The 25,568-nt window shown below is 39.9% G+C and overlaps 1 pseudogene across 1 annotated transcript; it reads right to left on the bottom strand.

Moving 5' to 3' along the window:
* Positions 1-17,585: 17,585 nt before the first annotated feature.
* Positions 17,586-23,322, bottom strand: LOC143577064 (magnesium transporter MRS2-I-like; annotated as a pseudogene). The gene is made up of 10 exons (XR_013143050.1): positions 23,024-23,322; positions 21,507-21,666; positions 21,274-21,395; positions 20,358-20,432; positions 19,092-19,316; positions 18,974-19,018; positions 18,834-18,875; positions 18,060-18,089; positions 17,849-17,968; positions 17,586-17,771 (listed from the first exon to the last, which is right to left on the bottom strand). The product of XR_013143050.1 is annotated as a magnesium transporter MRS2-I-like (transcript).
* Positions 23,323-25,568: the final 2,246 nt, after the last annotated feature.

Raw genomic sequence — 25,568 nt, 5'->3', positions numbered from 1 at the left:
CTCGCATAACCAGGGGCTCAACGCGGCAATCGTATTCCACCGTCTGCCAGAAATCCTCAATATTGGGTAAGGAAATCGGCAGAGTCGTAGTGATTGCGTGGAATATCCTCGAGCGAAGGAGGAATGTGATTATCTCGCGGTAATCCTCCACACCACTCGCTTCCGGGTCTAAGGTGATGAACATGTTGTGACCCGGGAAGAATTGCCTCTGATTATCTCTTCCGTCATCTCCAGCACCTCCAGCACCTGCTACTGCAGCCATATCTGCAACAAACGAACCAAGTTAGATAAACGTTAAGGCGTACCACAAGTTCGCTTGTTACCATGTGCGAAGTTGTGATAAAATCTGTATAGGCGAAGTTAAAGTTGGGGCGAAGTTGGGAACAACTTCGCTTCATCTTTAAGTTCGTCTAATAATTAAAAAATTAAAAGGTCCAGGCGAAGTTAATGATAACTTCGCCTCACCACAACATCGCCCCAGGCGAAGTTGAGCCTCAGGCGAAGTTACGGATAACTTCGCCTAAACCTTAAGTTCGCCTGAATCTGAATCGGCGACAGTAAGGATTTCGAACGACGTGCCGTTGGCGAATTTAACGATTGTGGTCTCCGTAAAACTCGATTTTATGATGGTCTTGACGTTCAAGTTGTTCACAACCACGTAAAAACAAGTTTGAAAAATGGTTTCAAAAATCCGACGGTCCGAGGTTATTAACCGGTTATCGAAACAACCTTATATTAACATCAAAGAACAGATAACATGATGTAATGACCCAACCAACCTTTAAATCGGTTTGAAATCGAAGAAAGAAAACAAAGATGATTGACAGATTGATCGATAAGTTCGCTGAAATTCGGATAAGTTCGCTGAAAAGTCGGAGGATAAGTTCGCTGATAATGAAAATAATGAACGAATGACTTTTGAAAATCCTTATATAGGGGCGAAGTTATACAGGCGAAGTTACGGTTAACTTCGCATAGGCGAAGTTATTCACAAGTTCGCCTGTTTAACAACATCGCCTATATTTACAAAATCAACCCTTATAATTTGAACATTTTGCAATTAACTTTTAAAACTTCCCTTTAAGAATCAAATAACACGATCAAGTCCAAGTAACCAGATACAAAATTATAAAACTACCTAAGTACAAGAAACTTTTAAAAATTAAAGTATAAGGGATCAAATTTCAGTCTCGATAGGGACCACTATGTTTTAGAAAAGATCCGAACATGAGTCATACTAATTACGTGACTGTCACATAGATCCGTGTTTAGCTGTATTATGACATATAGAGACAGGTTGTAAGCAGGTAAATAACTTAAGATGGTTTTCATCGTTTCTGTGATACGAGTTAGGTTCAATTATGCCTCAAAATTTAAGTGGGCAACAACTCAGAAATTATGATGCCTCCTATCTATTCTCAAAGCATATTTGGCTTTCCCCAAGTCACCCCGAATTGACTTCGACCCTTAGTATCTGATTAAGTTTGTAATTACTCTTCATCTGCTTCCCGTTCTCTTTCTTACTCCATGATTAAGAAGTCTTGATATTTTGAACTCTAGAATGTTTCAATAACTCATAGGTTTTTTTTTTTTTTTTTTTTTTTTTTTTTTTTAACCAAACATTCATATAGACTTCAGAGTAGTAGTAAACAACTGCAAGTCCCGAATCTGGATCACTGCAGTTTCTTGAAACGCTATCTTCATGGGAATCAGAACACATACGGGCTCGTGTATGACTGGGTAATCGCTTTTCTGCCTATCATTCGGAAAGATATATATGAAGACATGCAAAACTCGTAAGGAGTTTCCACGTAAAATCAAGTAGTTTTAGTTTGTATCACATCTACTTTTACGCACCATAAAAAGTTACCATGACATACAGTGACTGTCCTAAAGCCTTTTAAGCCTAATAACTTCACTAGTTAAGCACACAGAATCAGTATATCTATCATTTTCCAAGGTTGGATCAATTTTCTGTTAAACATAGCAAACGAACTTCTTACGAAGTAGTAGACTTGAAAAATAATTTCATTTCCCTCTAAAAAATTTTAACATTAATCGCCCCGACCAAAACAAAGTCTTCAGGTAAACAGCTATCCCGAAGATCCAATGGATCAGCTGGACCGACCACATACTAGTATGTGTCCTTCTAACTAAGTATGATCGACTAATTTTAAGCGAAAAAATGAAAACTCATCATAAACCGCCCCGGTCACTTTCAGTCATCTGGTTAATGGCTATCCTCAAAATCTACAAGTAGAAAATGATGACCAAAACATATCCTAAGACAAGTCCTTCAAACTGGGGTAACCGACATATTTTAAGCGATAGTGACGTTTTTTTTTTTTTTTTTTTAAATATAACATGAAAAGCATGGTTACTCGGGATTGATCATCCCATTTAGCTCGATAAGGTTTTGAAATCTTGTTTTGTCAAACGCTTTAGTATAAAGATCAGCGAAATTATCAAGCGTATCCACCTTTTCAAGCACAATCAGTTTCTTCTCAGCACAATCCCGTATAAAATGATGATGTATGTCAATAAGTTTAGTTTTACTATGCTTCACGGGATTGTTAGTTACTGAGATAGCAGCTGTGTTATCAATGTAAATAGGAGTAAGTAAGAAATTCAGACCATAGTCGCGCAACTGTTGTTGAATCCAAAGAACCTGGGAGCAGCAGTTGGATGCTGCCATGTATTCTGCTTCACAGGTTGAAATTGCGACTGAAGTCTGCTTCTTGCATTGCCACAACACCAATCTGCCACCAAGAAACTGACATCCTCCAGTTGTTGACTTCCGACTCTGATTGCACCCTCCATAATCAGAATCTGTGTAAGCGACTAGCTCCAAGTCTCCTCCTCTCGGGTACCACAACCCCAGCTTCGGTTTGCCCTTGAGATACCGCAAGATCCTCTTCACACCCTTCATGTGAGATTCCTTTGGGTTTGCCTGAAAACGAGCACAAAGACAAACAGCAAACATTATATCAGGCCTAGACGCAGTTAAGTACATTAAAGAACCTATAATAGCCCGATACTGAGTTGGGTCCACATCTGCATCACCGTATGACTCAGCACCCAATTTGTGATTGACGCAGATTGGAGTGATGTCCTCCATCTTGAAGCGTTTGAGCACATCATGGACATACTTGGTCTGATGAATGAACATCCCATCCTTCTTCTGATCAACCTGCAATCCTAAAAAGAAAGTTAGTTCACCCATAGCACTCATTTCAAACCTCTTTTTCATGACGGCCTCAAAATCTTGACACATGGAGACTCTTGATGCAGCAAAGATAATGTCATCCACGTAGACTTGCACCAGCAGGAAGTCGCTTCCATCTCTCTTGAAGAACAACGTGCTATCTATCTTCCCTCTTTCAAACCCATTTTCAAGCAAGTAATCTGATAAAGTTGAATACCAGGCACGAGGTGCCTGATGTAGTCCATACAATGCCTTGCTTAACTTGTACATGTGATCAGGAAAGCCTGGGTCAGGAAAACCCGGAGGTTGCTCAACATACACTACCTCATCAACTTTCCCATTCAGAAACGCACTCTTCACATCCAACTGAAATACCTTCATCTTCTTATAAGCAGCGAACGCCAAAAACAATCTAATGGCTTCCAACCTTGCGACAGGAGCGAACACTTCATTATAATCAATCCCCTCTTGTTGATTAAAACCTTTAACGACTAGCCTCGCCTTGTTTCTTATGTAATCCCTTTCTCATCTCTCTTGCACTTAAACACCCATTTTGTGCCTATCGCATGCACATGCTTCGGTTTTTCAACCAAAGTCCAAACTTCCATTTTCTTGAATTGAGCCAACTCTTCTTGCATGGCTTCGACCCACGAGCTGTCCTTGAGAGCCATTTGATAATTCTTTGGTTCAATCTGGCTGATAAAGCAGGTGTACAAGCATTCGTTGATTATGCCTATCTCCTTTATGCTTGTGTAAACACAGGTGTGCTCATTCAAGCTACGTCTTGTTTGTACACCAGAGGACACATCACCAATCACATTCTCCAAAGGGTGATCTTTATGAATTCTCGTGGTCGGAACAGAACCGACATGCAAATTGTCTTCCAAGTTAGAAGAGAGCTCGTCAATGGTTGTTTCATGCTGAGAGTGAAACGGATTGAAAAATTCTTCTTCAGTCGAGGCAGCAGGGGTATCGATAGCATTTGATGAGGAAGGTTGACATTTATCGAGCAGCTGTCTTTGCAATAGGTTTTCTTCCTCATCAAGGATCATCTTCGTAGCAACTCTCTCTTCTTCTTCAGCAATATCCAAATACGGTATGTTAAAAGACTTAAAAAGTTTAACATAGTCGAAAAACTCCGCAGGTCCGTTGCTTGGTTTTGGCGGTTGGTAACTTGTGATATCGGTGTTACACACCACCTCAACCTTGCCGGTCGATGTATTGAAGACACGTCTGTTGGGAGTCCCAACAACATAACCGACTAAGATTCCTTCATCGGCTACTTCACCAAATTTAGAATTTGTCTTCAAAATCGAACAAGGGGACCCGAATGGTTCAAGACCACTCAAGTTGGGCTTTCTCCCATGCATAAGCTCATAACACGTTTTACCAGGTCTTTTAACAGTTAAGACTCTATTCAGAACATAACAGGCTGTAGCAACAGCTTCAGCCCAAAACACCACAGGAAGCTTTGAATCAGCCAGCATTGTTCTGGCTCCTTCAATTAATGTTCTGTTCTTCCTTTCAGCCACTCCATTCTGTTGCGGTGTATACGGAGCGCTGTATTGGTGTTCAATCCCTCTCTGAAGGCAGAAGATCTCCATCTCAAAATTCTTGAACTCCGTTCCATTGTCACTCCTGATGAACTTAACCCTTTTATCCATAACGTTCTCAACTTTGGTAATCAAATTCTTCACCATCTGAGCCGTTTCGTCTTTTGATTTCAGGAAATACACCCACGAATATCGTGAGTAGTCATCAGTGATCACCAAGCAATAAGAAGTACCTCCAAGACTTTTTGCATTCACGGGACCGAAGAGATCCATGTGAAGCAATTCTAGGGTACTGGCAATTGAATTTACTTTCTTGGTGAGATGGGATTTCTTGTGCTGCTTTCCCTTCTTGCACGCTATACATTTATCTTCAAAATTGAAATTCTTCAAGGGAACGCCCAGCACAAGTCTATTCCTGACAATGTGGTTCATCTTCCGAAGATGAATGTGCCCCATTCTCCTATGCCACAATTCGGACTCTGATTCACTCGCTTTTGTCATAAGGCATGATTCTGCCGTGGCCATTTCAGTTGATCTCATATCCATAATATATGTATTTCTTTCACGTGGAGCCTTCATCACAATCCACTCCTCTGGTATCTGAAAACCAGGTTTCAACACTATCGCCTCATTCTTTGTAAAATGAACGGTGTACTCCTTATCACAGATTTGCGACACACTCAGCAGATTGTGCTTCAATTATTCTACAAAGTTAACCTTCTCCAAAGTCATCTTTCCGTTTGACACCGTTCCCATTCCAGTAATCTTGCCACCACTTTCATCGGCAAAGCTCACTCTCCCTCCTTGAACAGGTTTCAAATCGTGTAACAAGTATTTGTTACCCGTCATGTGCCGGGAACAGCCGCTATCTACAACCCAAAGATTGTTGGCAGCCCTGTTCAACTGTTCCTGCACAATAAAGCAAAAGATTAGAATTTAGGGACCCAAGACCAATTGGTCTTGGATCTATACATCCCAAACTTTGGCTTTCCAAAGTTAGTATCTCGAAAATTCCTGTAAGTCCTATTAGGAAACCTCCTTGAAGATTGATTATGAGGCCTTCCAAACCTTTGTGAATTGAAAGAATTATAGCTTGTGGTTTGGTTATTAGCAGTGTAAAACTGAGATTTGTTTCTATGAAAACCTGAATTAGTCACATTTTTGAATTTTAAATGGTTTTCATTTTTAGCAGCATGATAATAACTATTAGGCTTATTCTCAATTTTAGTAGGCCGTACACCTCTGAATCGCTGCTTCAGAGGGCAATCTGCAACAAGGTGCCCTAATTGATTACACCTAAAACAGCACCTATATTCAACCTTTTTATCAACCGGTGTTTTAGATGTCGAGGCCTGATTACCGCCCGTTCGTCTCACATATGGTGGGACGTACGGGTTTAGTGGAGTACTCTTTTTATTCGTCTTATCTTTCTCTCCACCATTGGGCAGTACCACCTCCTCTTTTGCCTTACCAGACTCGGATGACTTATCCGAATCCGATGAGACTGGACTTGAATCAGAAATTTTAACACTTGAAGCAGGCGAACTTGTTTCGCCTCCACTAACATTTGGTTCTTTACAAGTTACTTTAACTGGTACTGTCTGAGCAACCTCAAAATCAACAGATTTCTGAACACTAGGGTTAAAAGTGTAATTGTGATTATAAGGTGGTGGAACCTCATGATAACCGATTCCTCCTCTCTTAGCAGAGGAACCTTGATCACTAACAAGGTGATCAAGAATAGCAGAAGAATTTCTGAACTGCTCTAGTTTTCTATTCAGTTCCACCACTTTTACCTGGTGATCAGCAATCTGTTTTTCTCTATCAGCAATTAGTTTGGTTTTTTCTTCCAAAACTTCATAACTTAAATCAATCACTTCAATTTTTTCAGCAAGTTTTGTTTTTAAACTTTTAACATCTTTTCCACAAGCTTTTATTTTGACTTTATAGCTATTTTCTCTTGCTTTTGTAAAATGATGATCTTCTTTTAAGGTTTTAAATTCAGCATCCAACCTAACATACTGATCGGTTATAGTTGCTAATTGCTCAGACAAGTTTTCACATTTAGAGCATGTAAGTTTAGAACATACCTCGGAGAGCTGGTCATTAACATCTGCCATAAGAGCTTTTTCCTCTCCGGTAACCTTCTCACTTTCTTCAGTTTCTACCTTTGCCAAATTTGCCTGCTCAAAAGTTTCTTTAGAAAGCAGGTTCCAGTTGTATTCACCATCTTCTCTGGACATCATTGCGCTATAATCTTTAGAACCCCCACTTTGCTGTGGAGACCTGCCCTGACTTCGTTCCACACGCTCATTCCTGCATTTCTTTGCAAAGTGACCGTTTTGCTGACAATTGTAGCATCTCACCTTCGCCTTGTCAAACCCTGGCTTCCCACCGACAAACTTTCTCCCGGTCTTCCTCATAAACCGCTTTACTCTTCTTACAATCATGGCCATCTGCCATTGCAGATCCATTTCCTCCAGATCATCAGCATCAATCTGGTCATAGTCTTCATCCAACATAGCTGGATCTACAACCTTCCCTTGAATGTAGTTCTCATAGGAAGCAATAAAAGAAGCATAGAGACCAAACTGCTCTTCAGCAGACTTGACACTCATAGGCATCTTGGAGTAGTTGTTGCTGGGAGTACTTGGAGAGCAACTACTCTTGCTTACCTGGGGTTGAGAACCACTCGATCCACCTGCTACATAGCAAACATCACCATTTGTGTTGACTGACACATGACCCTCATGTGATGAGTTTGCGCCCGACTCTCCCTTCGAGTAGTAGGCAGCAGATTCAGTCTTCGATCCTGAGCTAGTGTTGACTTTAGCTCCATATATACCTGGATCTTGAACCTGATCCATAGGTGTCTCTTTTCTGACCATGTTAAGCTCAAAGGTTCTGAGCTTGTTGACTGCCGTTTCTAGATCATATGTGGGAAAGTCTTTGTCTTCCCTCATCAGCACAGTGTACATCTCCCATTTTGGTGGGAGAGCATCTAGAAGCTTCTCAACTATTTCTTCTTCTCGGTAGGAAATTGAATAGTTGCTCAATTCAGTCATCAGATGGTAATATCGAGTGATAATATCATCTAAAGATTCATTCTTCAAATACTTGAAGACTGAGAACTGGGTTTTGAGCAATTTTATCTTTGAAGCCCGGATTCCCACATTCCCTTCAAATCTGTTCTCAAGAGCTTCCCACAGCTCTCTTGCTGATGTGTACTTTCTAAACGTATGAATGATCTCTTGTGGAAGAGCCATAGTAATAGCAGCATGAGCCTTGCTCTCGGCCTCATACATCTTTTTCTCTTCTTCTTCCATTTTGCTATACTTTTTGATTTGATCACGACCTTCATACTCCATAACTGGTGGAATATAACCATCCTGGATGCATACCCACATCTTCGCATCCTGGTACTTGACATATTGTATGAACCGATCCTTCCATGCAACGAAATCGGTTCCCTTCAGCAATCTTGGGGCCTTAGTAGCTGACCCTGCTTCAACTTCCATCTTCACTAACTCAGAGATGATAATCGACGACATCTTTCCCAGGAAGTAAGAAACCCGAAAAAAAGCAAAAAATTTTCTGAAAAGTACTGTAGGCGAAGTTACGGATAACTTCGCTTAAGCCTTCACTTCGCCGCTGATTAACTTCGCTGAAGAACTTCGCTGATGATTAACTTCGCTTAAGGTAAGCGAACTTAGGAGGTAGGCGGAGTTGTAGAGAACTTCGCTGAGTTAGGCGAACTTGAGAAGGTAGGCGAAGTTGTGGATAACTTCGCTTAACCTTATATCTTCGCCGAAACCCTACGTATCCTGACGGCAACTTCGCCTGATGAACACGGATGTTTTTGCAGATCTGGAATCTGGATTTTACAAGGTTTTTGACGGTGCAAAGGCTTGAGCACGATAGTAGGAGGTAAGATTGACTCAAAAACACAGAAAACACGTCCCGCGAATAGTCGAAACAGGACGAATTCTATACCCGCATGAATATCCCGAACCACACAATCGAGCAAATGCTCTGATACCAATTGTAGGTTCCCTGGATGGATCGCACGAGATATATCGGTCTACTCAGGTGCGGAATCCCTGCGTAGATCGTTACGAGTATAGAACACAAACCAAACAAACACATGAATAACCGAACACACGTTATATATTATAACTCAACCACGTGACGTAATATCACTGTTACAGACTCTCGTCCTCACGTTACTATGAACTCGAAACTGAAACGAACTTAAACGACTCAACTACAAACCAAGCCGTAAGCTAGGTATATAAATACACGGCAACTTCGCCTGGCATGTTCAGGCGAAGTTGTCCATAACTACGCTTGACTAACAAGTTCGCCTGTTAAGCGAACTTGTCAGTAACTTCGCTTAAACATACAAAACATAATAAAACATTACAGACTCGATTACAGACACTAGACTATGAACTACTGACACTATGCACCAACATTAACACGCCATGTGAGGAATGAATGGGTTAAAAGAGTAACTAAATGATTTAACTTGGGGAATCCATATTTGAGAAGCCAACGCCTCTCAGCAACAACCTCCTCGTTTGCCTGCTGCAAACTCTTATTCTCATTGGTAAGGGAGAAGATGCATCCATCCTTTTCCAAAAACTCAGCATGTAGCCGCCAGATCTCTTCATCCCGAGCGGATAGGGAGCTATTCTGGATAGAGACCTGGTCCTCCAATTTTTTGTTTTTATCCTTAATGCAGGCAAACTCTTATTCTCATTGGTAAGGTAGGAGATGCATCCATCCTTTTCCAAAAGCTCAGCCTGTAGCCGCAGGATCTCTTCATCTTGAGCGGATAGGGAGCTATTCTGGATAGAAACCTGGTCCTCCAATTTTTTGTTTTTATCCTTGATCGTTTGGAGGGCAGCATCCCTATCTCGGGCTTACGCCCGGGCAACATCCCTGGCCTTTTTAGCCTCTTTCAACCGGCGGGCGGTATGAGTCAGTTCCCTCTCCCCAGTGATCCATCCTTCGAACATCTCACACCCAATTGACAAAACATTAGCTAGATGATATCTAAGGGTCTGCGCCAAGCTTTCCTAGGTGTGAGAATGAATGTGTTCACGCTCAGCTGGGAGAAGGCAGTGCTCAAAGAACTCTAGACATGCACGCGGATTGGAAACCAGCATGTCATTGCCAAGGTACCATGAGGGGCGGAAGGTAGAAGAGCTCTCCTGTTGAAGTCTCGAAGATGAAGGTTTAGCATAACCTTCTACTTTCCCTCCAGCAGAAATAGGAGAGTCCTCAGAAGTACTTTTAGGAGGCACATCCTCCATTTCTGCCACCACCCCCTGGGGTTGATTACTTACATCTTCAGTAACCTCAGCCCGTGGCTCAGGCTGAGGTGATGGAGGAGGAGCAATGAATGTCACTGATTCAAGATTGTTAAGTCAGAGAAAGGTTACCCAAAAGCAGGGAGAAAAGAAATCAGTGAACGAAAGAGATTTAAATACTTGCAGTCTCCTCCGGAGTGTTTTCCATGACCCAGTCGAGTAGGCGGGTCCTTTTAAGCCTCTTTGGAATAGGCGCCTCTTTAGCACACTTCGATGCCTCCCCACCAGCGGGATCATCAGAGTCTGAGTTGCCTCCCCACCAGCGGGATCATCAGCGTTCTTGGGTGCCTCCCCACCAGCAGGATTATCGGCGTCAGAACTTCCCCATGGCCGGATACACCAGCGGTATCATCCTTCCTCTTGCGGCGGTGGGTGAGATCTGCAATAGCACGCAGAACTCTCGCATAATCACCAACTGAATTATCAGGGGACGATGACCTTTCACTAGACGAGTCCTCGCTAGAAGAATCCTCGCCAGAGGAAAGGATGATCGTCCTGTCTAAATGAATAACGGTAAGAGGACGATGGTTCAGGATATACACACCTTGGGCCACAGTAGACTCGTTGACCTCGGGTTCACGATGCCCGCGGATAGGAAAACTAAAGTTTTCCTTCGTCTGATCAAGAATAGGCAACTACCTAACCTCAAGCGGGTGCCGGAACATGTTCCTAGCAATTGTAGGGATAAGGACTTCAAAAGTTGTGCTTTTCTCTGAAACAAAAGCAAGTTAAAAAAAAAGAGAGAGAGAGAAGAATGAAAGATGATAAAGGCAACTTACTTCCGTCATCCCTGGAAAAGTACGGAATCTCATCAGGGTATGGCCACAAAAGACTCATCCCCACCAACACCAATGCAGACTACGGAATAAGACCCATCAGAGTGGGAGTCTACATAAGAGTGGTGTACCATTGTTGATCTTCAGTATCAGCAATAGGAAGATTAGAAAACTTTCGGGTCAGAGGACGGCGAACCATAACGTCCGGAATGACATTCGCGTTGATCCTGAAGAATTTATTCTTCCATTCATGAGCGTTTCGCGGAGGCTCAGTCCCTATCGCCTTCTTTAGGACGGCGCAACTGAACCAACTTTCGCGAACCTGGAGTTTGTAAATGGCAAGAAAGCGATCCACAGAAGGATCCACACCCAATGCCTGGCAACAAAACTCAAAATGACGCAGTCTCATGAGCCCAAAAGGGTGCATCTGAGATATGTGAATCCCATTTGCAGTAAGGAAACTGCTCAAGAACTTTGTAATCAGCAATCGGAAATTTCCGGTAGTGAAAAACTCTCCATACAGAGCAATCTTCCCAGCCAGAGGTTTATCGGCTGCCGAACCTGGAGCTGGGAGCTTCGGCTTCCACTCCGGGGCCAACCCATAAAGATTGGTGATATCCTGGAAATCCCCTTCTCTCCAGTTAATCTGGATGTGCTCGACGGTTGAAAAAGGACCTTCTTTCTTCCTTCCAGCCATGAGTGCAGCAATCAACGGTAGACAACGAGCTATGTTGTAACGGCGAAATCACAGAAGGAGAAGATGGAGAAGATGGAGAGTTTTTAGGAAAAATTTTTGGAAGTAAAGCGGTAATGAAACACTCACCCCCTTTTTATACACATCGCAGTTAATGCGATGTAGAGGGATACAGTCACCTTTATGTCATCGTCTAATCAGAAGACGACACGGTAGGCGGGAACTGACAAAACGCAAAATGATTTTGAATCACCCGCCTAAAAATACGTGCAAACATCTCGAGAGTCACCCCTGACAAGACTCAGACTGAAGCCGTCACATCTCAGACGGCGAAACAGTAACCCTAGTCCAAAAGTGACGAAAAAACCCCGTGGATCAACAAACTCAACCCACACTGAAGGGACAGAGCAGTGAGTCCATAATTCCACCCGCGGCATCGCATCACCGGAAGTAACAATGGACTAGGGGGATTTATAGATGTAGGGTAGTCAAACTACCCACGGATCCCTAATACAATCCACGGATTACCATTGAGCATCCGCGAAAAGAACCCGCGGGCCAGAACACTACTTGCAGCCAAGATAATGAGGTGTAAGGTAGCAAAGTTACCCGCGGTTCAAGTGACGCGCCTCGCGGGTCTCCAGCACAACCCGCGGATTACCATTGAGCATCCGCGAGAGGAACCCGCGAGCCATATAAAGGACCCATCACGCACAAGGTCCTCACATGATATGGAAAAGCAGTTGTAACAAACTACTTCTAGAAGATTTCCTCAATATTCACTAATAACGACATCGACCAATGGAAAGATGACACCCGGACACCTGGTAATCGTCCCCAAACATGGCCAGGCTGTTACATCCTCTTAGCGCTCGACATGTGTCCATTCAGGTAGAAAAGGAATATCTTGATAATAACAACTCCACCAATCACCTTCCCCCCACCTTTGGCTATAAATACTAAGGTCATCACCTTGAGGTATTCATTCACTCCCACACGCTCTAAGAAATTACTTGTATTCGTACTTATTTCTGATCAGTACAATATTTATTCTCACGCCGGAGGGTGGTTACGGGAAGACCCCCCATCGTGTCCTTCCTATGACGAGACTCACAATGTTCTGTTTTGTAGGTGATTGGCTGGGATCTGACGTCATCATACCTTTAGTAGACTCAAACTTGGGGTAAACCTAGATTCGGACTATCCAGTTCGATCTTGTGTTTCTTCGTAACCCTTTTTGTAATTGCTCAAGATATAAGAGATTAATATAAAGGCATAGGAACAGTAAAATACGATTGAATCATGAATACATAGATATTTTGGGAGACAAACTCGTCCCAACTTGTTTTTATTAAACTCAAAAACTTTGACACGCATAAAACAATTGCATGACCTATAGTTATACTAAACTTTAAACTAATCACATCCTAATTCAACTCAATTAAATAAACATTGACGATTCATTAGCGATAAATCTAAACAAAATAATCTAATCTCTAGTTTATCTTCGAATACTAATCTCCTGTGAATTTGCTATCGGATCTACTGAAGGGAGGTCTACTTTCCGACTAGTAGATGTTCTTGTGTTTGGGTGGGCAGGGGGAAGCACGCTTGTATAGACCTTACTGGAGTATCCCCCCTTGTCAGCCTTAAGGATGCCGGTTTTGTTGTTAGGCAAGCCGCGATGAAGGCAGAATCAGGAAAAATTACTAAGCATGAGAAAGCATGTGCCGAAAATCAACACATTTTCATTACTTTTGCTTTTGATGCATTTGGGCCCCTTTACCCCGAAGCTACTACATTGTTGAAAGGAGTTCAGCGGGTCGTGCATAGTAACTTATTGACGCCAAAGAAATCTAACTTTATTTTTAGTAGGATCGGTTTCAAAAAGGGATGACGGCGTAGCTTGTTACCCGTTTACTCACCTCTCTATTGTAATTTGATCCTTTTGTTCAGTATATGAATGATTTTGCTTAGGGTAAAAAAAAAAGAAATTCTTTTTATTTTCTTGATTGTTATACTCTTGAATTGGTTTTTATCCTTTCTTTCTTTGATCCGATCCAAATTGCACCTTTGGACTAAAACAGTAAAACGATCAATAAACCTTTTAATTAAAGTGATAATTTTAGCCAAACCATATAGAAAAAGAAACAACGTTTAACTCTACTTACATCTTGGTATCGTTACATTTAGAGTAAGTTACCCGGGATGTCATGTGCTATGTCAAATTAAAGTCTTTGATCTGATCCAAATTGCGCCTTTGGACTAAAACAGTAAAACGATAAACAATAAACTTTTTAATTAAAGTGACAATTTTAGCCAAACCATATAGAAAAAAAAACAGCATTTAACTCTACTTACATCTTGGTATCGTTACATTTAGAGTAAGTTACCCGGCATGTCATGTGCTATGTCAAATTAAAGTCTTGCATTTTGTCGTTGGGTTCGAGAAATTATGAATATCATCCTATTGTTGTCATGTTTTTTGTTATCTTGAAAAATTATTGTTTTAAAAGATAAAAAAAATCAAATAACTAGTTTAGGTCTGAATGGACCTCTTAATGATTTAGTTGGTTCGCTTAGACTTAAGAGTGTTTGGCATGTGACAAATATTACATTGTAGTTTTCAATCATATCTATGCAAGTTATATAATTTTTATGCAGGTTCCACTTAAATTGATGATCACTCCAACTATATGTTGCTAGATGATTTGAAATTGCCTCTCTATATACAAAGCGTTTTGTTACTTAAGAGAAAATTGGTTGAATGAAAATGCACGAGGAAGAAGTCGAAATGGGAATGTCGAGCCCACTAGAGGAAGACTAAACGAAGACAACGAATTACCAAATGAAGATGATTTAATGCCTTAACAGGTTAAAAAGTTAAAATCCGGAAGTGAACTATCTTTGTTTTTATTTATTTTTTATCTATTCTTTTCTAGTTTTTATGATGGATATTTGTAATATTATTAAGTTTCTAATATGCACTTTTATGTTATTTGTTTATTTATTATCATCTTGTTCTAATGCAAAAAATATTGAGTTTGAATTAAAAAAAAAAAAAAAGAGTGCCAGCCTGGGAATTTTTAATGCCCTATTCCAGGTTCCGTAAATACCCAAAAACTGGGTATTACCGTTAGGGATGTGCAAGTTTTTAGAGTTAGCCCGTTAGTAACGGATTTATAGCCGTTAGAGGCTATTTTTTTGATATAAAAAGTTGGCTGATGTTTGATTTTAAACTTTTTATCACAACACTTGAAGAAGACCAAAAAAGTAAAATTTAAAAAAAAAAAATCCTCTTCTGCTGGCATGGGTCCTACAGCTCGAGTACCACCTATTTGGGTACATTTCGGGTTATGCAAAATGCTAATCCGTCTAAGCAAATCTCGATGCGTTCATTGTGGTTCTATGTTGAGGTCGGATTCCATGACGATTTTGAAAAGACATGAATTCATGTCGAGCTCACTCGATGAAAATGATCAAGTTAATCAAAGACGATTTAGTGGTTTATAAATCTACTTTTTATGTATTTTTATTTTACATCTATGCAATATTTATAACCCTTGTTTATTGAGGGTTTTATGCAAGAAATAGATTTTGATTAAAAAAAATAATGCAGCAGACTTGTTTAGAGAACAACAGCAAAAAATGGGTTTTTCCAATACCCGAAATAAGGTATTCAAGTATCTATGATGTTTTATTTTTCTTTTATAATTATTATCATTCAATACAGTCATTCAATTAACTCTAGTTAACACAAATACATTATTCAAAACAAAATATTCAGAGGGGTAAAATAGTCATTTTATACTAGCATTCAGAGGTCCAACCAAGCAGCGTTTAATGGCTTCGACACTTACTAGCTCAGAGTCTCTTAATTAAGCAGGGCTCTTACTAGTTCAGCACTTACCAAACAGCCCTAACGTAACTTCAAGTCTTCAAGTGATGGAATTTTGAATCTAGGGATTGTGAACCCATTTGTGATTTTTACAATTGAAGGTGATGTCAAGGGATGAAATTTTAAATTTTTGGAAAATTAATGAATCATGTAATTGCTCTAAATTTAAATTTTTAAATTTTGGAATTTTAATTAAGCCCAAAATCAAATGGGAACACTCGGATCTAATTCTGATCAGCACATTAATTTAATTTATAAATTAGAAAAATATAGTATGTTACATAGAAATAAAAAGCAAATGAATGATAAGTTGCGCCGCTAGTGTTTTTTATTGCAAAACCAAGTCTTTTATAAATTACTTTGATTGATTTTGAAGTCCTAAAATTACTATGCATAACCCGTTTGACTCAGAGACGTAGCTCCACAGCCTCAGTCACGAGAAAATCAAAAGTATCAACAATAAAAGAAATAAACACATGTTAATTATGGACTCGCGAGGTTTGAATAAGGACCAGAGAAGGTGGGGTGGGGTGTTTTGCACTTTGTTAATTATTCTAGAGTGAAGCTTTGTCTTTGGCCTTTTTGGTAAAAATTTCGCAAAAGGCTGATTTTTATATTGCCAGATATATTTCTTTTCATATAGTTTTTATAAGGGAAAATTCGCATAAATATCATTGATATAACTGACCTAACTTTATTAGAATCTCTTACTCCCATTTTCCTCTAAACATCCATGCCGGATCTTGAGGTGACGATTTAAATTCCTTTGAAAAGTAATACCCATCTTCTTTTAGTAGCCAGTGAACACTTGCACGCCCACCATATTTGCATGGAATTGTATGCTCTATTTCTTTATCAAATACATGAAAATGTGCAGATTTAGCATTGGAGTAAAAATCTCCGGTAAAAAGAGTTTTACCAAAGATATTTGCACAAAAAGTGAACTTATAGGGACTCTGATGAGTAATGTTGTGAAGCCCAAAATCATCGTCTTTTGATTTCACATAAGCATTGATTAACTGTGAAGAATAGTCTCCGTTGTAAATATAAATGGAATAATTCTTAGCGAAAGGGCAATTACTATGAGAAGGGGTTATTAGAAAACCACTGAAATGGAACAACACAAATAAAAGAAAATAGCTTTTCTTTGTAACCAAAATACTCATCTTTCAAGATCCAAGCAATGAGTATTTGAGTGTGTTCCTCTCTGATCACACAAATTTATATACAACACATACATTTAAGTATATATGCAATTTTATATAAGTTTTTATTACCATAATGTCCAGTAGTATTCTGTAATATAATATGCAATAAATAGAGTAGATATGATATGTTATGTTCAATGAAAAATATTCGGTTTTTTAATAAACCAACAAAATATTCATTGCATGTGATTAAAATTAGAAGAACCATTTAAGCTTAGATACTGAGTGTAAATGCACATTTAATTATATTTAATTATCTTCAATTTATGAAGATTTAAAAAATGGGTTTTCCATATTACACCTTACTCGATTTTCCGGTCGCTCTACTGTATTAAATAGGTTTGACTATAATTCGAAACTTTGTGCTATGGTAGTATATTGTTTCTCCTCTAAATAAATATGTTGGGTTTTAAATCATTGCAATTTGCAAATATAAAAGTTGCAAATGTAAAAGTTCGAACATTTTATGTGAAAAAATTTATTGTTAAAAAAAGTAGGTTTGACTATACATACACCGATATTTAGTTACATACATAAATTATTAATTATTACCCAAACATTAAACGCACATAACCATTCATTAATTATTAATACTCAAATATTAGGAATTCATAAAATCATTTTTACTATATTACACCTTTTTTACCCTGGTATATCATTTGATTTTTTTAATAGTAAGAAATGTTTTTAATAAGCCATTCGTTTGACATGATACTTCCTTATTGATCGATCATTATCCACAATTCGAGTTAAAATGCTAAACTCTATGCACATCTCTTAGAACGTTTAAAAACTACCAACAAGTTAATTGTACATTTCTAAAGCTGACCACGAAATAAACCAGATTCTCTAACCAGGTACAAAATCAATAGTTGCGTACAACCCATACAAGCCCGAAATACTTTTCGGTCATGAAAGTACAACCCGAATAGCACATGGAGTACAATCACTTAAAGCATGTAATTCAAACCCTTGTCAAGATCCTACAAGACCTTTGTGTCTTGAATAAGTGGTTATTGATATAAAGATTGATGCACTCACTATTGCAGCAAGAATGACCACCTTCAAGAAACAAACATTTATTAAAAATTAAGAATTTATTTGATACAAGTGTATAAGCACATAGTATAAGTGCTTACCCATTTGAATACATAGCCATGGTTTTTATTCCATGGGTATGGAATGTTCATACCAAATATAGCAGCCACCAATGAATAAACAGACAATGAAACTGTTCCGGATAGTAGGAAGAGTTCTAACTATTTTATGAAAAACAAATTAATAAAAATAAATAATCATGTTTTTCGGAAATAAACAACATTAAATGGAGAAATGGATGATAATATTTACCTGGATCAGCTGATTTCTATGATTATCCAACTGCATGAAGAAAAAATATTATAATATTTTTCCGAAGAAGAATATTTAATCTTAAGAGAAAATTACACAAATAGTCTTTCGGTTGATCAAATTGCAAGTTTGGTCTCATATTTGTAACAGGTTTGCCGGTAGCAAACCTAGAAAAATTTCTCACATGGTCGAAAACTTTCTCAGTTGACCATCTTTATATACTCACATAGTTCGGTTGAGATTTTTACACTATAATAGTACTAAAAAAATCACAAGGGATGGCCAACCACCGTAAGGGTAGGTCCGCCGTCCACCCTTGAGGGTTGCATGAAAACCAGTTAATCTCATTTTAATTTGTTACTCTCTATTAATTTGTTAAGTGATGTCATGTGTCATTCATGTTAAATTAATTGTGTTTTGTCAAATCTGAAGCCTTAATAAAATAGTTTTTCATGTGAGGCTAATCTCATTTTATTTAAAATCCTAATAAAATCGAAGGTTCGGTTTAAAAACCGAAGGTAATTAAGTCGACGCTAGGAGTTTTGGAGTTTGAAAGAATATGATATTAGTGTTTTAAATTTGAAAAGATACACAACTACCCTCACATGAATGATACATGACATCAGTTTTCTATTAAAAACTAATTGAGATTAACGAGAGGGACTAAATGTGCGACACTCTCACAAGTGTTTGGATTAAGCTTGTAAAATGATCAAATCATAGGGACTATTTGTGCAATTTTCTGTAATCTTAATTTTGGGTTGTTTGTTCTACCCGAATATTAATGTAATCCTCCGTATCATCAATATACTTAAACTTAAGACATTTATTTACATAAAATACTTAAATCTTAAGTTTGGATTGTTTATTCAAATGGACCCAAAGAAAAAAGGTAAAACATTGTGATTACTTACTGTAGTCAGCTTATTTGAAGTAGATTCAATTTGCATGAAATAAGCCTACATAAAACAAAACAAAATCAATACAAGAAACACAATAAACACATGTTTTTTTTTAATACTAATAATAAACCTCGAGTAAGATTTCAAGTTCTTCAACGTCGTTTTCCCCATGGGTCGAAAATGGTGTGGTACGACTTGCTCGTGATATTTTAGATTCTATGGTAGGAGACGGAGGAGACCAGGTTAAGTCTGCACTATCGTGACTCGGGGAAGAAGCAAAAGATAATTTCCTTGATAAATGGAGGTCTGCCATGTCATCATCGTCGTCCAATAGTTGTTCGAGTTCATCTCGTACCTAAAAATGAATCACAGAATTTAAAAGCCCTTGATTTAGGCAATAATTTTACTTCTCTCTCTAGATGAATATTTATACTTAGGAAAATTGGTTTTTATTGGTCCCAACTATTTCATTTTTGTCGGCGCTAGTCCCTACTTTCATTTTGGCTGGCAACGGTCCCAACTTTCACATACGTTTCTTCCACCAGTCCGCGACCAACGGAGTACTAACTCCGTTATGTCAATGCTGACGTGTCCATCCCACTTGTCAAAAACAAATAACATGGCTGCCTACTTGTCAAACTTAACCTCTCCAACAACAAGCAGTACTGAACCTCCTCGTTGTCTTCTTCAACTCTCTACTGTTCTTCCACGAACCACCATCAATGGCTCACTCTCTGAACTTCACCATATCAACAACCCCCCACTCACCTAACCTCACACACTACCAATACACCAAACCCACATCCCAAACCCCTCTTCGCATCTTCCCCATCACCAAGCGCCCATCAAAACCACTCCTTCTAGTCTCTGCAGCATCCGACAACAACCCCGGAGCCTCGTGCTTAACCACGGATCACATAATCAACAACTGAACCAAACCGATCACAATTACCACTTATTTGGGTTCAATTGAGGTGGATGCGATGATAGAGGCTGAGCTGAAGGAGAATGGGTTTAGGAGTACCCGGCGGATGAAGCTCGTATAATCAAAGGAGATTGCATATTGAAGTGTGATCAATTTGGGGATTTTGAGAATTAGGGCTTGAGAGTGAATGAAAGTTGGGAGAGAGATTAGGGCTTAAGTATAATCTACATAAACAGACATAATATCCAAGTTGGCTGTCACATAATATTTTTTTTGACAAGTTGAATGGACACGTCAGCATTGACATAACGGAGTTAGTACTCCGTTAGTCGTGGACTGGTGGAAGAAACGTATGTGAAAGTTGGGACCGTTACCAGCTAAAATGAAAGTTGGGACTAGCGCCGACAAAAATGAAATAGTTTGGACCAATAAAAACCAATTTTCCTTATACTTAATAGAAAAATTGCGTACTTTTAGAACCCGATTGGTTAATCGTGTCATTGCACTCTTGAGCTTTCGAACCCTATCCAGATTGCGACTGCTTATCTGCACACAATAATAATATGCGCTTCGTTCACTTTTATAATACAACCCGAAAATGGGCATCACTAAACTGCAAGAAAAATCACATAAAATATGGAAGCCCTTTCATATTAATGTGATATTATAATCATAATAACTTCTACCAAGACACACAAAACTTATAAATTTAAATGCACATCCAAACACCCTCTTAAACACATCACAATATAATCATATAGATATTTTGTATTCAAGATCAAATAATAAGTCACTTATATCAAATAATATAAGTGGCAATATTTGTCACGACACGAAAATAATCTGGTTTTGAGTTAGTATATCTAACCCGTTTAAAAAGCAGTTCATGGTTGGGTGGCATGTTTAATCAAAAGGCGTCGTGTTTAGATTGACATGTTTAACCTGTTTAGATAAGCAGGTTGATCCACTAACCCGTTTAACCATTTTTTTATAGCCCACCAACCCATTTATTACAACTTATCAACCCGATTAACACGTTTACAACTTGATTATCACTGGCCAACATGTTTGACACGTTTAGATAGATGGGTTAAAAATGTTTATGTAAACGAACCATTTTTTGGTTGGCATGTTTAACACCTTTAGCTAAACAATTCGACACACTAGCCCGCTTATAATTAACCCGTTTACCATTTTGTTTACAGCCCACCAACCCGCTTAACCCATTTTTTTACAACCCAATTAACACATTTACAACCTGATTATTACCCACCAACCCACTAAACCGTTTAGCACATTCAGATAAACGGGTTAGGTACGTCATGTTCGGGTTACACAATTTAAAGCATGTAGGGTCCATGATTTCAACCCGCCAACCTTAACATACCATGGAGGTGAGCTCATCCAACGCAGGGTAAGCCGCGGTTTCCAATTCTCGTGTGCGCGCATCAAGAAAACTACAAATACCTTCTAATGCAACTTCAAGAGCCCGGAACTCAAATGGGAATTCTAACATCATTTACACCCAAAAAAGAAGTTTAACAATAACACTAATCAAGGTATTATTAAGTAACATTAACCATACAAAACCATAATTTTTTTTTTAATTTATTTATATACCAATTGATTCACTTGTTTGACCCTCAGTTTGACCCCCAACACCAACACCATCTTCATCATCCCCTTGACCTAAATAATCAGCATTGACAGGTGGCAATCTTCTTTGAAGCTCTTCAACAATGGGGATAACATTATCATCAAGTGGATCACGAAGCAATACCTATATAATTATCATAATTCAAAGTTATTACTCTTGTAAGTCTCATTATATACATATGGAGTGTTTGGATACACGCTTTAAAAGCGAATCTGGAAAAAGATCGAAACAAGCCGAGTTGTTTCGAGCTCGAGCCGAACCCCAGCCTCTAATTCTCGAGCCCTAGCTCAAGCTTGAGCCTTGTGGATATTTAAGTTTTGCCTCTTTTGGACTTCTATGTATTAAATTTACACAGCAAAGTCGAGCTTGAGCAGAGGGCTCGTTTAAGGTACTACACGAGCTTAAGCGGAGCTAAGGCTCGTTAAAAGATTTTCTCAAAATATATAAAAAGAAATAATTAAAAACATATATAGATGAATTAATAATAACAAACGAGTCGAGCCTTAGCCAATAGCCGAGCCCAAGTTTGAAAGAACAACTCACGTGCTGCACAATTTGAGCTCAAGCTTTAGAAAGAGCTCGTGATAAGCCAAGCTCGAGCTCTTGTAAGTCAAAACGAGCGGAGCTTGACCTAATCAAACTTGGGCTCGGCTCTTTTGCACCCCCTACATACACCGAACCGCGCACCATTTTTCAGTCCGGTATCGATCAGTTGCGGTACTGTTGAAAATACCTAAATCAAATGATACCGACACCGAAAATATGAAAAATAAAAAATAATTACCGGTACAAATTGTGTTTAGTTTGTACCGTTACCATTAATTTTTATTCTTTTTTTTGGGAGATTTAATTACCTTTAAATTAAAAGTTTTTGTTTATATCGAAACAGAAGGCAAGCAGGCAACAAGTTGCGCCGCTACCCCTTTTTGAATTTCAAAACCCAACCTTTTAAAAACTACATTTGCGGATCTTGGAGTCATAACATTAATTATACAAGAAATATAAAAGAATAATTAAAAATATATATCAATGAATTAATAAATAAAAAACGAGCCGAGCCTTAGCCGAGCCCAAGCTTGTAAGAACAAGTCACGAGATGCATGAACAAAGCTCAAGCTTTAGTAAAAGAGCTCATAACAAGCCAAGATCAAGCTCCTGTAAGTCGAAACAAGCGGAGCTCGAGCCTAATTAACCTTGGGCTCAACTCGACTCTTTTACACCCGCTACATACACCGAACCATGCACCCATTTTTCGGCCCGGTGTCAATCACTACCGGTACAACGGTACTAGTGAAAATACCGGAATCAAACGGTACCAGTACCAAAACTATAAAAAATAAAATATAAAAATTAAAAATACCGGTACAGATTGTGTTTTGTTTGTACCGTTACCATTAACCATACCAAAATGAATTACTGGCATGGCATGGCATGGTACAGCACGGTACGAGTTAAAATTGTTCATCCCAAAGCATGGTACCTCTTCAGTTGTAATGATTGCCTTAATATGTTCCAAATTCAAAACAATTGCCTTCTCTCTACCCAAAATCGCAGACGGATACGATAACAACGGATCAAGCAACCGCAGATCTCGAGCATGAATCGATACTCGTTTCATGATCCCATACTTATCCAAATCCAAAACCGTACTCTGTCCATTGGAATCAACAGACACCCAGCTTCTTGAGACAGCAGTTTCTTAATTAAGGAAGCTGGTTGTGAGAACGAATCCACGGGTACGATTAACTGGCCTTCATTGGCCATCGGGTTAATGAAAATATGAAGTTAAGTTGATGTTAACGTTGTTTGTTTGTTTGGTGAGTTTGAGGATGGCTGGTGGGATGGATAGAATGTGTGGGTGGTTACTATGTTTAATGTTTATGTCTTTTGAGGTTTTAAAAGTTTGGTGCTTTTAAGTATGTGAAGAGGTAGGTCCCAGCAGGGCTCAGTTGGTCCCGCATGACTCACCTTGAACAGGGATGTCTGCGCAAAGACCATCTACTCCCGCAAGACCCACCATGCTCAGAGAAGCCTACGCGCAGTATGCAAGCTGCATACGCAGGGAAAAGCCTCCCAATGGTAAAGTAACCCGCCTGTTCCCGCAGTTGCGGATACAAGCCATCAGGGAAGGCTACCCGCACAGCATAGCTACACGCATAAGGCTTAACACTTACAAATATTCAGTGTCACCTGAAAGAATGAGCAAAGGCGGGAGGGGGAAAACTCCCGCCAAAATGGGCCAGTCCGTATGATGGAGGATCTTTTGCGTGATACCTGACGAGGTAAAGACAAAAGATCTGACCAAGAATGCGACAGCTCACTGACAGCAGCGTGGCAGACAGCACGCCACAGCACTGTGACCAATAGCCGCCGCCTGCCCACCAACTCCTGCCAGACCACGTGCCTAGCCTGCAGTTGGTAGAAGACGAAGAGTGCACGGCACGCCTGCTCTGTGTCAGCCGCTACCTATCCACCACTCACAGGTAGGGCACGTGCATAGGTTACAGTTGGTAGCGTGTTGGGCCGGCTAAACCCCTTGGAAACCCACCTTCGGCTATAAAAGACAGCAAATGGTATTATCATTTCATCATCTACTATCTCGTATAACTTACTTGATAATTGCTCTAATAGTATCCATATACTTTTATATTTAAAGAGCAATATAGACTGATTCTCACGCCGGAGGGTGGTCACAAGGAGGAACCCCCCCCCCCCTTCTCAGTGACGAGCTCACGGTGTCTGTTTTGCAGGTTCCCTGAAGTACAACTTACTCTGCTGGACCTAACCTTCGAGGGAAACATTACTTAGCCCCCAGATTACCCATAATCTGCCCGGGGTCACTTAGTGTTTCTTCATTGGCGCCATCCGTGCATAAAGCTAGAACTACATCTTTCTCCAGTTTTTCAAAACTTCCAAGATGACTAGAGAAATTCCGGTAACCACAACCCCAGCCACTGGGGTAAACACCGGCAACACAATGTTTACAAACACTACCCCAGCCACCCAAGCTGGGGCAAGTGAAGTACATTTTACGAACACTACCCCAGTCACTCATGTAGGGGCAAGTGGAGTAAATATTCCACTGGGATTCACTGATGCCCAGCTGGAAAAACGAACTCGAGCCCCTCGCCAAACACTTGATCAAGTGAAGGCATGGGCCGAGGCACGTCAAAGAGAATTTCAGGCTGAGTTGGACGAACGCTTGCGTTCAGTCCAACAAGCTGAGGAATTCGGTAGTACTCGCCAGCACCTCAACATGAGTAGTGAGTACGAGTACTCAGACGACGAGAGGGAAGACTCCGACACCGACGCGAACCCTCGCCATAGGGCGAAAGGGAAGCGTAAGGAAACGGATCCCCAGCCAAAAAGGAATTTTGGGGAAGCATTCCAACCAGTCACGGAAAAAAGCTCGTGTGACTTCTCCAAGGCCTTTAGACCTACTGCCACAAACGCAGGAAGGTCAAAATTTGCAAGGGACATTGCAGAAGCAATCGCCCCGAGGAGTGCCAAACAAATGTCCAACATTGGCACATACGATGGTCTATCCGACCCAGATGACCATCTGAACAGGTTCATTGCGGGGGCAACCGTCAGTAACTGGACGGAACCCACGTGGTGCTACATGTTCCAGATGACTCTGGTAGGAGCAGCCAGAGCATGGTTCGACCGTTTACCGGTCCACCACATTTATGACTGGGCAGACTTCCAGAACAAGTTCAGTCAACAGTTTAGTCAACAGAGGAAGCACACTGAGGAGCAGTGGACGATCCTCAACTGTGTGAGAGAAGAGGATGAATCCTTACTGGACTTCATCACCCGCTTCAACTCCAAGAAGCTGAGTCTGGGCAACATCAGCGAAGACCTCGTTCGCGCCGCTTTCATTCAGGGCGCTGAGTACCCAGAACTTATCCGCACTCTAACAGGTAAAGACGGCATGCCATCCACATGGGATGCCATAATGACGGCAGCCAAACGCTTTGCCGAAACGGAGAAACAGCTGGGAAGAGATCTCCCCCAGAATACAA

This window comes from Bidens hawaiensis, unplaced genomic scaffold (genome assembly GCF_021521415.1).
Source record: "Bidens hawaiensis isolate Kalapana, Puna unplaced genomic scaffold, B.hawaiensis_p1.1 tig00028460_1, whole genome shotgun sequence".
In the NCBI taxonomy this organism is placed as follows: Eukaryota; Viridiplantae; Streptophyta; class Magnoliopsida; order Asterales; family Asteraceae; genus Bidens; species Bidens hawaiensis.
This window is presented reverse-complemented; position numbering and strand designations above follow the sequence as displayed.